This window comes from Oxyura jamaicensis, chromosome 1 (genome assembly GCF_011077185.1).
Source record: "Oxyura jamaicensis isolate SHBP4307 breed ruddy duck chromosome 1, BPBGC_Ojam_1.0, whole genome shotgun sequence".
NCBI lineage: Eukaryota > Metazoa > Chordata > Aves > Anseriformes > Anatidae > Oxyura > Oxyura jamaicensis.
In genome coordinates this window covers 173,217,057-173,223,341 of record NC_048893.1, presented here as the reverse complement: position 1 = coordinate 173,223,341, position 6,285 = coordinate 173,217,057, and positions in this window count along the sequence as shown.

Below are 6,285 nucleotides of genomic sequence, written 5' to 3'. Positions count from 1 at the left end.
AAAACAAATATCTGAAACAACAATCAGATTGTGTACGGTTTGTCTTTGTCTAGTTTATAAAAGACTATGCTGCATTACTGCCAATACTAAGAGAATTCTAGGATCTGTGCAAAATAATCTTGTTCAGAGAAATAAAGGATTGTACATCACTTCTCATACAGCCTTTATGAGAGATGAATTATCAAACATGTTTAAGGTCTTTTATTTTAGAATGAAAATCCCACCATGGCTTCATGACAGGTTTTTTTTTGTTTGTTTGTTTTGTTGTTGTTGTTGTTTAGATGTTGTTTGTTTATTAATTCTTAAAGATTTTTAGTTTATTCTTAAAATACAGATTTTCATTTAAATGTTCATTTTCAATTTTCATTTTAAAATTCCCGGAAAAATAATAATCTCCTTCGTCTTAATTAATATTAAAACCAAGAGATTATATCACTGCAACTCTGTGTGGGATTTGAAATCTTAGCCCAGGTCACTTAGATCCGTTTTATACCTGCACTTGTGTGCATGCACGGTCTGTGAAGGTTTTCATTTGGTGTTCATGCAATGCTTATGCAGTCATGATGTGCAGGGCCAGGACAGCTTTTCCTACAGATGACAGCAACATAAGGCACAATTTTGTGCCTTTTTTTTTTTTTTTTTTTTTTTTTTTACTTCTACAAGGTCGAGGGGTCAGGCAGCTGATTGCTGTTGTATGGACCCAGAACATATACCAGCAGGGTATTCACTGGCAGCTCCTTTCAGCAAGGATTTAGGGTATTTGTGTGGCACAGTTGGGTGCTCACCTCAGCCTTCGTTCTGGGCTAAATCTTACACTGTGTGGCACTTGCAGTTCTACCCCGTGGTCAGCCAGGCAGGTTGATGATTTTTTTGTGTGTGAAAGTAGTGCCTACAGAGAGCTCAAAGGTTCAGGAATGAGGCAACAACTATTTTCATCTTTTGGGATTGTGTAACCCCCACAAATGGCCTCAGGCCCTACTGAACTAATGTTGCAAGTTCCGCAGCCAGAGTAAAATTTAAGTTTTGTTCGTTAACAGCAAACACGAGCTTGTGAGATTGCCTCAGAATTGCTGTAAATTTAAATAACCTTTGTGATGCACAGAATTAGCCTGTGCAGAACAGGGACAACGCTGAATTATATGGGAGTAAGACTAATCCTGTCTTCGGGAACTTTGGCATTTTGTTGATGATGTTATCTCACCAGCACATGTTGTCTGTGACCCTTTGAAGACCCTTCTGTGCAATATTCAGGAGATAGCAAAATGCAATCTATCAAGACATAAATGTTAGGAAAAGCCAAGGTTGTTTTTTTTTTCTTTTTTTTTTTTTTAAAAAAAAAAGGTAATCTATCACTTCAATATGAAAATGGATAAAGATTTATTTCAGGTAATTTTGGATGAAATATTTTGCTTAGCTCTTAATGTGACAGCTCTATCAATATTTTGTGGCTACCTTTGAGCTGTGGGCTTTGGAAAAGCTTTAGGGTATGGGTACGTGGGACTGTGATCGAACTACCACATTTTACCAAGCTACTACCCATCCACTTGACTAACCCACTTTTTGTACAGTTGTAGCCCACCCCAATAATAAAGTAAAATATTAAATACAAACCAGTGACATTTATTTAACTGATATTTTATATCAGTGTTGGGAGCATGCTGCTACAAAAGTTGCTTTATGGAATCAAGACAACATGAAGGACACAAGGAAGGACACTGCGAATCTTTCCTAATGAAGACATGTTTTATGCAAGTACAGCTAAACAGAGTAAGCCACAAATGGTCTGATAATGTACATTGGTGATTAAAACATGCATTCATGAGTTTCCTAAATGGAAGTAGCCACTGCCTGTGTTGCTCTCCAGCAGGAGAGAGGGGATCTTGATGTGTGTTTTTTCCTTCTCTCTCTTCTTGAAGGTGTCTTTGTCTTTTCTCATCTTAGTGCTATGCTAAATACTTACTAACCTCATCAGCACCCATATACACATTATAAATGCATGCTAGAATTAACAGCATATGGATATCTGTGAAGACAATGAAATCATAGTTTCTAATCATCTAAATTAAAGTTTTCAGAAGCTTAACTTCAATAATCTAAGAATAAACTTAAATCCTATATATCAGGAAAATATTTGTTCCATAGCTGCAACTACCAACAAAAGAAAAACTTAAAAATTTATGCTGCACATGGGTAAATGATGAAGAAGCCTGTGCATTAGCCTATGTTAATGTCTGAACAGGCCTGAGTATACCCATGGTAAGGGCTTAGGCAATGTTATATATATTTAAACAGCGCTTATAACTGCAGTATCAACACATAATTGTAGCTCAGATGCTAGGCTGCAGTCAGTAAGCCCTTGTAATTCCAGCATCACATATGCTAATGCACAGCCTTGCCCTTAGGCAGCCCACTCCATTTGCTGCAGAGCAATGCCTGAGCTGCTGCACGTATGGCTGCTCCTCCACTTGCCTCATCGCTCAGTCACGAACCACAGCAGGGCTCCCTTAGGCACGGTGGCACCCTGGCAAATTACAGAGTATTTTGGTACTGACACTAAAAGGTATTCGTCATCATCTCCACCACCGCCATCACCATTTCTGAAGCAGCTTCTGGGATTCCTCTAGGGATGATGCACACGGTCCAGGGTTCTCTGAGCATCATTTGCCTCTGAATCCCTTCTGTTGGATCTCTGACTGTAAACTCATACATGTTGCCCATTCTGTTTATTACTTTTCCCTCAGCACCTGGGTTTGTGGCCTAAAACAATTGTGCCTTCCTTTATACATAAACACATATTAACTATTCTCCAGTGTTTCTGCCATGTCCACAGATTTTCAAAGTTTCCTAACAGGTGGAACATAAATCCTAAATAGTCAATTGTTTCCTTTGGTGTACAACCTCTATTAATGCCCACCGCAGGTTCATCATGCGCACTGAGTGAGGCAGGATTGCTGGTGGGAAAGAAAAAGGTCTGTAACCATATAATTAAAGGCGATGTGTTAATGCGAAGGAGCCACATTAAGAACCCTGGATGAACTCAATTTTTTCATTTCATTCCTGAACATCAGACTTCATGCAGTTATGGAATTACTAAACTGCTGTTTTAGTTTAACAGAATGTTTTGTATTTTTCTAGAGTTAAACAATTATGGATATGAAACAGAAACAACCCACCCCAGAGTCCCAACAATGCATTGGCAAGATAGCGCAGATCCTGCTACTACTCAAACTAACAGCACGAGTGAAGCAGACAGTCTATTTTCAGTGGATTTCTCCACTGTTTCTGTCAGCAGCAAAATACTGGGAGCTCCAGTGTTGCCCAGGACTTGCAAAATATAATGGTCATGGTGCTTCCAGCCCATCTTAACCTCATCCTTCATGACTTTAGTTCTGCTCGCAGTCCATGGATGTGACATCTTCTAGCAGTTTCACACACCCCTTCCCATTTGAGCTCCTTGTGCTCAACTCACCACTTTTTAACCATCCCTTCAGGCTTGGCTCCCTACCCCTCTGCTTCCCCAGCCTTGGGAGAGGAGGATGAAGACCACCAAAAGCACATCAGAGTCTCTTTGTCTGCAGTGCTCCCTGGCTTTGAAGGAGAAATAAGAGGGGCAAAACCAGTTTTCAGAAATTCAGGATTCAGCAAAAATTGGGGTCATCAAACAGCAGCTTTCTGAATGACTCCCTGAGCAGAATTCCAGCCCTGGTTCTAAAGCAGAGAAATAGCAAAGCTTCTGGTGCAAGAAAGTTTCATGTGGGTAAAACTACATGCAGTTTTATGAGGCAGGATGGAGGTTTTATTCTTCTGTAGCCTCCCTTCGCCCTTCAACAGAAACAGAAAAGGTAGTATGCATTTCCTTCATGGGATGTGGCTGCTGAGTTGTGTAGTCTTCCCAGACATATAGGGGTTACAGCTGCTATTGAGCAAAATACTTTTTTTTTCTTTTCTGAAAAATGGCTAAGCTATTTTTGTTCAAGTTTTCAAAAGAAGTCTTCAGCCTCAGGCTGAAATTCAGCATGAGAAATTTCTGCCCAAATTATTAAAGAATGGTGGAGTTACAAACTACTGAAAACAGATGGAGTTGGGCATAAGAAATTACAGATGCCAACACTTAGGGCCTTCATACTCCAAGCATTTATATTGTAACACATATATGGATGTGAATATGCAGTAGTATTCTGCATAATATTTACTTTTCTTACATTTTATGTTGCTTTTAAAAAAATGTGCAGGTTTTATGACTGCAGTAATGATCTTCAAGGAATGTACTTCTAAGCATAATGTACTTCCAAGTCCATATGTACTTCCTAGCTTGAGGCTGCTAGGTCAACCTTAGCTGCCCTAGTGAGCAATCAGATGGCAAAAAGCTCCTTACCTCAATGTCATTATTTCTTAAAAAAAATAAAATAATTAAAAAAAAAATCTATAATGACCTTATCCTTACTTGCTGTTTTTGTTCAGTGTAACAGTTCAAACAGCATAATTTAACACAGAGAGAGGGTTCTGAACACATACTAAGAAAGCTAATGGAGTGAATGTTAATTTCTTGAAAGATGTCATACAAACAAAGAACAAAAACCTTTCAACCCTTAACTGAAGAGGCGGTAATTATATACTCGTCTAGGGTGGAAAATCTATTATAAACACTATTTGTAGTACAAAACCTAGCTTTGAATCTTGCCTATTTTGTAACTGAGCAGAAGAAAAAGGTTGATATTCTAATAATCAAGAGATGTACAGAAAGAAATTGTCAATGAAAGCCAGTTTGGCAAAAATCAGGAGATAAGAAAAGACAGTTTACATTAGAACTTTAGTATCTTATTTGTTGATCCATTCTTAAAATCAACTTAGATTAAAACAGGGGAAAAATTTAGGGTTGAAGTCAACAAAAGAACAGCTGTGCATTTCCATTTTGATTTGATTTATGTTGTTCCAAATTGCTTCCATATAAGAGAAGCACCTTCTGGTATTAGAAAGCCTTTCATTATTGTAAATTAAAGTGGCTTCATGGAAATCTGTACTTAAATTTGTTCACAACTGATATAAAACAGAAGAAAACAAGCTAGACTCTCTCTGCATCTAAAGCAAGGCAGCAATGATTACAGATAGCTTGGGAAAACAACTACACATTTTAAGCGAAGAAAACTAATTTTGCCTGAGTAAAAAGAGATATAAAAGTAATCTCTTGATCTCAGGAATGAAAATTATTGGTAAGCAAGGCCTGTCTCTGTGGCTTGTCCTTCTCTGTAGAATCACCATACGGAACCCACAACACTGGTGAATTGTGTGAGTTCTAGTAGACTTCCTTCTTTGCCTCTTCACACCTTCTGGACATAGTTTCAAAGGAGTTTAATGTTAGACCTACCCTCTAGACAAAAAATTAACAGTAAATGAAGACTGACTTATTATTTTAGTTCAACCGTAACACTTGGGTGAAATTCAGGCCTCACAGCATTCAAGAGAATATTTCCTACAAACTTTAGATTAAAACCAGAATTTCATCTCAGCTGTCTTCTATGCCTTTGTGTAGGAGAACTGACTGTAAGTAGGCAAAGATGGTGCATTGTTCTTTCTAGTCTGCACCTGTGTCTAATTTTGTCTTGCAGCCAGAGCTATGCACCAAAGTAGATGACAGCTACTACAGAGATGAGTCTGGAAGCTGTCAGCTCAGAGATGTCTTCTGAGTTCTCACTCCTTGGAATAAGTTATTTTCTGTTTAATCAAAGGAAAAGTATTTTTGTTAAGAAACTTCACGTTCCGAGTAAGAATGCTGTTAAGCTAGGGAATGAAAATACGAAATAGCTGTTTGTTACCAGTGTTGTAAATCATCTGTGAAAGCCTTCCCAAACACACCAGATGCAGACTTCTAAATCCTTCCACTTCATGACAAGACTGAACTACTTCTCAAATGATGCTTTCAATAGGGAGGAGTGAGCAAGTACCGTGTATGTAAATCATGTATGCACGCCTTCAGTTATGGTTAGCAAGTGAAGCAGATGCTGTATGCAAGCAATAATGTAATACTGTATGGCTGCAATGAATAGGACAAAGTAGGTTCTATACACTCACATTATTAAATCATACTCAAATGTTCATTAGTGAAACAACTGACAATATAGCAAAAACAATGCAAAATTCAAGTTGTGTATCTAATTGCTTGCATACATGTGTATATGCATGTATACATTCAATAAGATGTCCATGCTCATAATTATGCGCAGAGATAACATTTCCATTATAACTTTCCCAGCAATGGTTTGACAGTCGGTAAATATGCTTTACTTT